At 40.2% G+C, this 12,184-nt stretch overlaps 1 protein-coding gene across 2 annotated transcripts in view; it reads right to left on the reverse strand.

Annotated features, from left to right (window-relative positions):
- LOC139708401 (uncharacterized) overlaps positions 1-12,184 on the reverse strand; it is an 86,692-nt gene that overhangs the window by 7,624 nt on the left and 66,884 nt on the right. For both annotated transcript variants that reach the window (XR_011709351.1, XM_071620354.1), the window contains exon 3: positions 11,339-11,464. The gene's annotated coding sequence lies outside the window, so the exon portion shown is untranslated. The remainder of the gene's footprint in view (positions 1-11,338; positions 11,465-12,184) is intronic.

Genomic DNA, 12,184 nt, shown 5'->3' on the forward strand with positions numbered 1-12,184 from the left:
TTCCTTCCCCTTTAATTACAACTGCAACAGTATTGTATCATGGCTTTCAGCAAAATCGGTAGCAAGAAACACTGCAGCAATCGTTTAAGATTCATGCGGTATAGTTCAAACTCCTGCCCTGGTTCAACTGAATGCTCCACATCAAGCGACTAGTACCGACTGATACCGATGCAAATTACATCACGATACACTTTAGTTGCATAAATGGGCAGTGCAGTCGCGGCATACAAAAGGGGCAGATGATGTAAACTATGAAAAATAACACCAGCTTAAGGTCGAATTGAGAATGGCTATAAATGAAATCAATCATTTCCTCCAAAAGAGGAGGCAAATTTTGTTTGGTTAGAAGTGGGACCAGAATAAAACGTGCAGAAATTATGCAAGTCTACAACAATGGCTGCAAAGTCTGATTTTGAACTTGGTGATCAAAGCAAGCTACAAATAGCACGTTCAATTTGTAATCAGCAGTACTCAACAAACGAAATTTTTTTCACATTCTGAAACAGTTTGCTACCGATGCATTATGACAACTTGCAATTAACAGCATGAACAAGAAACTTTACGACACAGACTAGAATGAAGCATTTTGAAGATGCCGCAAAAAACCCAGGAAGACGCTACTTCTCACAAACTCATTAATGAGAAACAAATTACGTTCTATAGCACACATGATGCCGGTGTCATTGTTAACGTTGAAAATAAAGGTTCAACAGTGAATGTTTTATTCAATGGACAGGTAGACAAGTACTGCAGCATTTCACTTGCTAGATTGCAAAACTTACAATGTCCAATTTCACACTGCTGTAAAACGAGGAATGTGAACATGCATTTTAATTTCGCAAATTTCGCGAGCGGCAACATTTGCGAAATTAAAATGCATGCGAAAGTTCTTGCCTACACAATGCACTGGATGCCAGTGGTAAGTCGTGAAAATTTCATGCTGCGTGAAAGGCCATTGGCTCCCTTAATCTGCAAAATTTTCATGCCACGAATATACTGTGTTTTACAGTATGTTTAAACATGATTAGAACATTTAAACAAAGAATAAAATCAGGTAAACAGAATGGCAGAGATGCCAAACTTTAAAGCCAGAAACTTGTGAGATTTTCAAGTTTGACAAGTCTTTATTTATATTACACAGTGACGACAGTGGCAAAAACATAAAGGCCTACACACTAGCAGTCTGGAGATGGTGATGAATACTCATATCATATTCAATATCAAAGTTTTCTTTTTCTGATACAAAATTTAGTTGTAGCCTCTACTTCATTGTCATTGTTGTCATGCAATTAAACAAAGCAAAAACAACTAATTTTTTCGGAAAGGGTAGTATACATATGTAGTTGCTTGATTATGGCCAAAAAGCAAAATTTTTGAAAGAATTGTGAAGTGATGAAAAAATGCTTCCACTATGGACATTGAGTATATGGTTTCTATTCCATGTTATGCCATGAAAATCAAAAGCAAATCTTTGAAATATGATAACTTTCCTATTCTGCCTCCATTTTGGATTAAATTTCTACTGTTTTGTTCATCTGACTAATGTTTAAAAGCAAATTTGAACATGGTGTGGATCGTACTGTAAGTAGTCATGGCCAAAGAAAACATCAGGCTTACTGACAACTGACATACAATTTAACCCTTCAATATAGGGTTGGGTTTTGTTGTTGTTGGCTGTTGCTGTTGATATTTGACAACAGGAAATGATCATTAAATATTTCTGCTACAGTTTTACTTCAGGAATAAACTCCCATCCCAAATCTGGAAATAGAATAGATATCATCAATGAGTAGGGGGAAAAACAAAAACAAAACAAATAATCACGCCTTATAAAATACAAGCAGGACAACTAATTCTGTATTTGTCAGTGGACACTGAAGTCCCTTTTTCTATCAAAGTAACAGCTGTGCAGTGTGTCACATCTTGTAGTACGATTGTGAAGAGCTACCGGAACACATCAAATTTGAGATTGACAGGGTTAATGGGGAGGGTAAACTGTGTTTGTGGGGTAAGTGTGTGAGCTGTTTGACTAGCTGGACAAACTTGGGCATGAGATCCACGTTGACATTGGCATTTGCGGGCGGGCTCACAGGGCCACTTTGACCCATTGCGGCACGATTTCATTTGGCCATAACACACATTTGCCACAGGCTGCAGAGCATTTTGTACTTGAATACCTGGTTTCTGCAATGAATGCACTCTCAGAACCACATGGTATGTTTGGCAAAACAAGTACACATGGAAATGTGTGCACACACTGATAAGATGTGGGCATTATTGTTGTTGTTGGTTTTTTTTTTTTTTTTTTTTTTAATATACTGCTCTCGGGCCTCTCCTGCCCTTTATAGATGCAATGAGTAAGTATTGGTCTCTTGAAACACATGTAATACTTGACAGACTACTAAAGCACAATACCAGCCTGGGAGGAGATATTGTTGTGAGGTATTGCAAATTTGGGCAATATATGTGGCCATAACGTATACTAGGTACCATCATTATCATAATTGCGCACAGTGGGTGCCTTTGAAGCTGAATACATTGGATCAGGGAGGGGATATGACTCTTGTTATATTTAAGGTGAAATCTGGTGCATCGTTGTCTAGTAAACACACTGCATCATATTGTATCAAATGGTATGTTTTCTCTTTGATTGTGCACGACTTATATGTGTTTTTGCTGAAAAGATATCTTAAATATTTGTTTGGGAATTTAGACTTCCCCCCCCCCCCCCCCCCCAGCATTCAGAGGTTAACAAGTTAATAGAAAAGCTACAAACTGTTTTCAAGACATCAGCTGAATAATTATTAAAGTTATGAAGCCAACATGATTTAATGATACAATACTACTGCAGGGGAGTGTGCCTACACTTACTCATGTTACTCCTGGTAACATACAGGGTATGTATCAGAGCCTTCAACACAGATAAAGGTTATGAGAAATGGTGCTAGATGTTCGTTTGCATTTTTTTAAATATGATATTCATATCTCATCTTGATTTGAATAATATCTCATAAGCCCTTTGCCCATATATTGGAGAAATAAAAACACAGTTTTGAAATATTACTGGTGGTGGTTTTGAAAACTCAAGACCGGCATTAATTATCAATTGCTGCTGCAGTGTAACTGCTTTCAGAGTCACGATTTCCACATCAAGCTCCAGACTCCAACGAAAGCCCAAGGTTCCTCTTGTGATTGACAGGTGTGATATACAAGCACCATCCCTGCCTTATAAAAGGGAGGGGGGAAGAGAACATTGTAGATGCTATTCACTTATCGTTCAAACAACAAACACCACTCTACAGACAGCGGAGAGCCCTGTGTACCCCTTTCAACCTCTCTTCACAATGCACCTGTAGGCACGGCGGCATGGCCGTGCAGTCAGTTTCTGTGAACTGTAACTAAAACAAAAATTCAATTAAGCCTCAATTTAACCTGGCGTCACCGTGTGCACACGTACCAGCCATTCAGCAAAAACTGGAGAGCGCGCATACTGTACGTGTTTGGAAACGAAACAGGCCTGTTTGTCTTCCCTGTGAATAGAATGTACTCTGCTGCCTTTGGTACAAGTATTGAGTCTTGCAAGAGTTACTCTTGAACACCAGTCATTTTTTGTTTGCCCAATGCTGACAGGCGGCATTTGCAGAAACAACTCTGCACTCCACTTGACCAAGATGTTTAACAAGGTGAGTTTAGAAAGAACTCCAGAAGTCTAGGTTGTTTTCAGCTACAGGTCTATCTTAAAGGCACTACTTTGTTCAATTTGTGCAACATGATGATGGCGTTATACTCTCCTATTACAGTCTTCCACCCACAAAAACACATATTATTTGATGTGTCTTCTTCCTCTCATCGCAAGGCAAAGAAAGACTTCATGACCTACGGCGTATCTCGAAACAGAAAAATCTCCCAGCCACGTGGCAAAGACCTCTCAGAAACCCAAGCCAGTTTTACCTCCTGGTCTCTTTGGTTCAGTGAGCACTGCTCCAGCCCTGCTCATCTCTTCTTTGTGGTTGAGGCAAGATCATGGTGATCCCCAATGGAACATGAAACAGAAGGAAGCCCGCACAAGAAAAGGGCCCAAACTTTATCCCCTCTATCCCCGTCATTCACTGGCTTCAGCTCAGTCTGTAGTGCCACTGCCCGGGTTTACAAGTAGGAGGTGACAGGTTTGAATCCCAGAGGCTTGTTCCCTTCTTTTTCACCTGGTATGGATCTCTACATTGTATTGGTGTTCAATACAGATTGAGCAATATGATCTTTTACCCACAGAGACTAACAGTAGAAGAAACATACGTAGATCTACAAGCACACTCTCTCCTCAAAGTAATTTCTCTGCATTCATGCAGGTAATCCCATCCATGCAAATAGAGAGCACTGCACATATCACACCTTGACCCCAACAATCATCCGCTCTACACAGCAGCTCTGCAGTGCTCTCTACCACACTGATACTTCGAATACTACACATTTGTACAAAATTCCCAAAATCTAGATCAGACCTTTTACTGCTCACAAAACCATCAGAAACAGGGCTACCATAATAGCCATCACAATCCCCTACCACTTCCACTCAGGTGAGCTGATAAAAATATATATTCAAAACAAGAATATAACAGAATAAAAACTAGAGAAGCACTCTGAGAGCGCAGACCTCCACCAAGCTTGCAAATCATTTTCACCACTGATCTTGTTCTTCCATAGGGATTTCAGTGATTTCCACCCATACGTACTTATAGCATTGTGCTGAAAGTCGCCCGATTTCCCAATATAGACGCCTTTGTTACGTCATTATCCCTCAGCTGCACAGCGCGCCTCCCCCTAGCAGAAACTAGAGCACGCACCTTAGTGCGCGCATGCAAACCTCAAATATACGCAGCCTGAACTCCTAAGTTCATTGACCCTACCTGCCAAAATATCAAAAATCCTTCATAAATTCCCCCAAAATTCTCGGATCACCACCAAAAGTTAATCATTTGTTGCTTGTGTCATTCTCAACCTTTCCTCCAAGTTTTATCCCAATCCGTTAACTACTTTTTGAGTTATTTTGCACACGGACAAACTAACTAACGAACGAACACACAAATCAACGGTAACGAAAACATAACCTCCTCCCTTGGCGGAGGTAACTAGAAAAGCACTGAGAGCGCAGACCTCCACCAAGCAGCTACCTTTTCCACCGATGATCTTGCTCTCCCCAAAGAGATTTTTCTCCTCTCCACCACTGGGGAAAAGCTCTTTGGGCTCTTCCATAGAGATCAGTGATTTCCACCCACAGGTATACATACTGAAAAATTGCCCAATTTCCCAATATAGAAGCCTTTGTTACATCATAAACCCTCAGCTGCACGGAGCGCCTCGCCCTAGCAGAAATTAGAGCACGCACTTTAAATAGTGCGCATTTGAAAACCTCAAAAATGCGCAGCTTGAACTCCCAAGTTCATTGACCCTAACTGTCAAAATATCAAAAATCCTTCATAAATTCCCAAAAAAATTCTCAGATCACTACCAAAATTCAATCATTTGTTACTTGTCTCATTCTCAATCTTTCATGTAAGTTTCATCCAAATCCGTTAACCACTTTTTGAGCTACAGTATATTTTGCACAACGACAAACTAACAAACCAACGGTAATGAAAACATAACCTCCTCCCTTGGTGGAGGTAATACAGGGGTTCATCATTTCTAGCATTAAAAAATTTCATAAATCTTGTAGGCCTACCTGATTCGCATGCGATGCACCTATGTTTCCATCACAATATTACACAATAATAGGGTGCATTTATCAACTCTTTTTCTTGGCAGAAACAGGTTTTCCAAACGGCTTTCAGGGAATTTTTACGAGATGATAAACGCAAAGCAATGATTATGGGGTTCGGAAAGCCTTTTCAAAAGCCGCAAATTTTGTGCTTTCCAAAACAGGTTTCCGAAACAGGTTTCCAGAAACCTGTTTCTAGAAGCCCGTTGAAGTAAGATATGCAAAGCTGTTTTGAAACAGCTTTGTACTGCAATTACGGTATATGACCCCTTCTCCTCGGGTCAAATTGTAGCTGCGAAGTGACAAGGCCAGTTTTTCGTGTTCGCGATGAGTTGATAAACGCATCTATTTTGGAAGTGTTTCTGAAGGGCTTTGGAAAGGGCTTTCGAAAGGGCTTTTGGAAACGGCTTTTGAAAGCCATTTCAAACAGGGAAAAGAGGATACCAGGTAAACGCAGCCATAGTCAACTTTCACCAGAATCCCATGCAGGTTCATTACATATAAAGCCCTTGGTAGTGCCACATGGCTTCTCAGGGCATAAAAGATATTTCCCCACTTGCCCAACTTGGCATTGAGGCAAGGGAGCCCATATGATTAACAGGCAAATGCCTGGTATTATTAGACAGAGAATCAAAGCAGCCTGAAGCAAGTGGGGAGTAGGTTTCCAGCATTCTGGCATCTCATTATCGACAAGGTATAAGGTTTTTATATGGAAAAACTTTTCAGAAATTGAGAGAAACCAAGCCCACATAAAATGTTGGCTTCTTCTGAGGTCATTTTGTCAGTAAAGACTCTTATCAACGTTTAAAAGGCCATCCACTTTTTATAAAGTTGCTAGTGCCCCATAAAACGTAACTGTACTGTGTCTGTCAGGCAACCTTGTGAATGCCTTACAATACGGCAGTCCCTCAAAAAAAGATCACAGTGATACAAAAGGGATTAAGAGGATTTAACAAATCCCTATTAACTGGGAATTTCAGGACTTCTTTACAGCCATAAAACGCTGCTTTGTGATAATTTGACCCAAGGAATACACTGTGTAAATGTCTTTCACGCACTCCTTCTGACTACATGTACTTACGGTCTGAAGTGGTCAAAATCTGTTTCATATTGGATTCATCATCATCAAGTTTTACCTAGCAGGACCGTGACAATTCCAAAAATGTATCATCTGTTGCAAGTTTTTTACAGATAAAATCAATGTCACCATGTAGCAAATATGACTATACTAAAAACAGATTTGCAGTATACCCACTACAAGTATTATTCCCTGTTTGATCCCAACATGTCAGCAAATTTTCTGATTACAGACAACAAAGAGAAAAAGATCACTGTATTGTTCAGACCCCATTACACAACCACACATAAGGCTATAGGAAGTCTTGTGTCTGTGCTGTTTTCATATTCTTTGAATGCAAAATCCCAAGGAACTCACACAACACTAGTGTATTACTTAGTAGTATAGTACATCCACAATAACAGGGTTCGGTGTAAAAATGGCAGAGGTAAAAATGGCAGAGGTAAAAATGGCAGGGGTAAAAATGGCAGAGGTAAAAATGGCAGAGGTAAAAATGGCAGGATAAAAAATGGCAGGGGTAAAAATGGCAGGGTAAAAATGGCAGAGGTAAAAATGGCAGAGGTAAAAATGGCAGAGGTAAAAATGGCAGGGGTACAAATGGCAGAGGTAGAAATGGCAGAGGTAAAAATGGCAGAGGTAAAAATGGCAGAGGTAAAAATGGCAGAGGTAAAAATGGCAGAGGTTAAAAATGGCAGAGGTAGAAATGGCAGAGGTAAAAATGGCAGAGGTAAAAATGGCAGGGGTACAAATGGCAGAGGTAAAAATGGCAGGGGTAAAAATGACAGAGGTAGAAATGGAAGAGGTAAAAATGGCAGAGGTAAAAACGGCAGAAGTACAATGTCAGAAGTATGAGAGCGATTTCTTGAGATATAAACGTATGAAGAGGTTTCGAATGATAACCTAGCCAGAGCAAACTGTATTTCTCGAATTTTCAATTCCAAATTGCAGGTTTGAAGAATATAGAATGAATTATGTTTTAAAGAGATTAGAGCACTCTCAGCATTCTGGGTTTGATTCAAGTGCAGTGGCGTAATCTGTCTGTGTGCAGAGAAATAATAAACCAGCTAAGAGCCTAGTAGTCCTAGGGGAAATTATTTTATTATTCAGTATTATCATTATTATCATTATTATTATCATTATTTTTATTGTCATTATTATTATTATTATTATTATTATTATTATTATTATTATTATCATTATTATTACCTATCATTATAAGGGGGTTCCAACAATGCTGCAAAGCCCTTAAAACAGTTTAATCCTACGTTGTTTCGCCCAATGAAGTTATCACACACACACACACACACACACACACACACACACACACACACAGACACACAGACACACACACACACACACACACACGAACCCACTTTTGGTATAAACATATACGCAGATATACATATTCTCACATACACACTCTTACACAAACGAATTCCGCTCACGTCCAGGCTAGTATATTGTCATTATTTGTCATTTCTTGAACTGTTTAGTGTAAAGAAGTGAAGGAGACATATTCGAAGCAAACCGCTAATTTTTCACCTGTTCAATATTATTTTCTCACATTCAGGTTTCGTAGGAGCCTATTTATCTCACAAGGCCTGATCACGGCATAATGTAGAAGTAAAAATACAAAACGCAAAAAACAAACTACAGCAGATGTATCGGCAGACATAAGTAAGCTCTTGCAAAATATCTTATTACATTGTTCAAGTATCATACGGCGCAAAAAAAAAAAAAAGCTTTTGCAAAATATTTTATTACATTGTTCAAGTATCACATGGCGCAAAAACAAAAATCTCGAAATTTCTCCTAGTGGTAACGGAAACCAAATGGAAACAGTAAATGATCCGTGCCAATAACATCATTTTTCATACCCGCATGTCTGTTATCAAGCAATTTTATTTTCAGAAGTTTGCACGCTTTTAAAAATACTTATTAATAGAGTACAGGACCTACCAGATCTAAAGTGAGTTTGATATTTTACTGACAAGATACATGTAGAGCTGTATAGTGGTTAATATGTCCATTTTCAGGTGTACCGAGGCTCATCTTTTTACTGATATAATTGGATTGTTGACTGGCCGAGCGTTTTTCAAGTTACATGAGTGTCCCATATTTCTCCCCGTGTCCCATTTCTCCCCGGTCTCCCCCGTGCTTTATTTCAGGAGAAGAAGGCACGAAATGCGCGTATTGCGAGAAAGGTGTCAGAAACATGAAGGAAAAAAATCTCTGTCACTTTTACCTCGTCCTCTCACATTTCAACGACTAAATTTTTATCAGTGGCATTTTTATCTCTAGCATTTTGACCACTGACATTTCGACCACTGATAACTTTACCTCTGACATTTTTACCACATAATCATTTACCTCTGCCATTTTTACCGCTGCCATTTTTACCTCTGCCGTTTTTACCTCTGCCATTTTTACCCCTGCCATTTTTACCACTGCCATTTTTACCCCTGCCATTTTTACCCCTGCCATTTTTACCACTGCCATTTTTACCTCTGCCATTTCTACCTCTGCCATTTTTATCCCTGCCATTTTTACCTCTGCCATTTTTACCCCTGCCATTTTTACCCCTGCCATTTTTACCTCTGCCATTTTTACCTCTGCCATTTTTACCCCTGCCATTTTTACCTCTGCCATTTTTACTCCTGCCATTTTTACCTCTGCCATTTTTACCCCTGCCATTTCTACCTCTGCCATTTTTACCTCTGCCATTTTTACCTCTGCCATTTTTACCTCTGTCATTTTTACCTCTGCCATTTTTACCCCTGCCATCTTTACCTCTGCCATTTTTACCCCTGCCATTTTTACCTCTGCCATTTCTACCTCTGCCATTTTTACCTCTGCCATTTTTACCTGGCACCATAACAGTACCCTAAGTCTGATCTGCCACATCCCAGGGCAGAGGACACAAAGAAAAAAAAAAGAAAACCAAAAGATAAACTCCTTTATGAAGTGCATGAGCTTTTTTTAAATGGCCCTAAAATGTCAGATGTTGATGGGAAATTGCCCATTGCAATCCCTGGACCGCAACGCCAACCACGCATGGCAGACCATGCATACAACCAAACCCACAAAGTTGTGCCTATGTTAAAGAACAGATGGCTTTCTACTTCAATTTGTGTGCAAGTGTGTGTGTGTGTGTCTGTGTGTGTGTGTGTGTGTGGGTGTGTGGTTGTGGGTCCATGTATACGTGTGTGCCAATATCCTCTCCTTCAAATGAAAACGCTACCTGCTAATAATCTGCAAGACTTTCAAAAACTATCATCCTTCCCCCACTAATCACCAGCCTAAAAGAGCAGTGGAAGGGTAGCAAATCATGCACGATCCACAAATCATTTTATTCATGTGTGTAGCGTTCTTTATTCTTGCTTTGATATGAATACTTGCTTTGCTACCACTGATTTTATTTGTCTTTCTTACAATATAATTCTTTATGCAATTTAGTCTTATCACAGCAAGACACAAATTTCTCAATAAAATACAATTTAACTATCTATCAACATTTCTGCCTCACAGGTGCACACTCACACTCAGCAGACCAAGTGACTCCCAAAAGGCCCGGTCACACTGCCCAAAAGTCGCGTAAACGCAAGAATCACGCAAGAAATTTGGTTGTGCGTGCTTAGCCGTCGAGAATTTTCGCTGATTTACGCGATGAAAATCACCGATGAAATGCGAAAGAACTACGGAAAGATCACGCAAAAATCACTAACAAACCACGCACTTTCAGCGCATAGGCACGCAAAGGCCCCAAATAGAGCAAATTCGTGGTTGCGCGCGACGACTGAGGTCCACGGAAAACCACGCATAATCTGCACATTATCACTAATGAACTGGGTATGAATCGCGTATGAATCGCGCATGAACGCGATAGCGGCAACATTTTCGCGAACGATCACTGATATTCCACGTATATTTCACGCATTGTTCACGTAAGAACTACACAAACTACACAAAAATTACGTAAAACAGCGCAATACTGCATAAACTTTTACGCGAAGCTGAGTTTTGAGCTGCTCAAAACCTGGAATCGCTTAAAGCACCGATCCGGCGCACATCGGCGGACAACTACGAAGGTTCCACATCAGACAAACTCATGAAATGCGCAAATCGCGCATGTATCGCATAAGGCTCGAATTTCTTATGTGATTCATGCATTTACACGACTTTTGGGCAGTGTGACCGGGCCTTAAAATGCAGCTCCAAAGTTCATCCATCCAATTAAAGACATGAATTCAAAATCTTTCACAAGAAAAGAAAACAAAAAAGCATGACTCACTACTACAAAAGAGCCAACAGCTTTATGTTCCCACTCCAGTCATTAAACTTGGATCTCACATATGGTAGACACAGTAATGGCTAAATATGAATGAAAGCTTTATTCTTTTCACAATCAAGCGGCTACATGTAAATTGTCATTATTTCATACATTTTTACGTCATCAAGGAGATGAAAGAATGATAAAATGAACTCCAGCGTATGTAATAACTTACATGCACACGTCGGCTGGGGATGGTAGAAGCAGACTCTGGAGACAGAGGGTGTGGTATACTTGGCTCCTCACATCATATATCGTCATGGAAACGATACCATCAGCATGAACACCAGTTCTTGAATATCTGTAATGTTGAACAGAAAATTTCCATTAGCATCAACTTCCAAAGTGAAAAAGAGCCTTCCTCATTTTCATGCATGTAACAACATCGTTAAAAAAAGAAAAAAGACACACGGCTTGCGGAATAACTGAGTGTTAGCGAAGGATGCATGGGTTGGTTTTAAATTTTCTGCGGTGTCATAGAAGGTGACACAAATGTAGGTGTTTAATACACACTAATAAATCATTCTGCTGCCACCTTGTCGCAAACGAGATAGAGAATGTGTCTCCACCGTCGTAATTACATCCCACACTTTGAAGAGCTATATCGGGAGGTCATCTTTCACGGGTCTCCCATTTGTCCCATCTCCCAGCGGAAGCAGGGGCGTAGTCAGGGTTAAGTAGATGCCAGAGTATTGATTGAAAATGTAATGGACCACCGTTTTGCGCTGGTGAGGGTGAGTGCGAATTACCCTGGGCCGGTCCTTTGTCACGTAGGGTGGGCGAAGGCCTTCATTACCCATCACACTGGCCTGCCACTGGGGACTGCTATTACAGACTGATTAGCGAGCAAGGCCAGCCGTCAGGTATATAGTGTAGCATTTTGCAGACATTTCCAGCTGAATGAACTTTGCGTCAGACCGTGCACACTGCCTCGTGTGCAGAAACGGTGGTCTGAACATTAACACCTCGTCAACCATGAAAGCCCAGTTTTGACAAGAATACCTGACTGCACAAAGCATTA

Source organism: Diadema antillarum, unplaced genomic scaffold (assembly GCF_040938485.1).
Source record: "Diadema antillarum isolate AM-2024a unplaced genomic scaffold, OU_Dant_1.0 seq00001333_RagTag, whole genome shotgun sequence".
Classification (NCBI taxonomy): Eukaryota; Metazoa; Echinodermata; class Echinoidea; order Diadematoida; family Diadematidae; genus Diadema; species Diadema antillarum.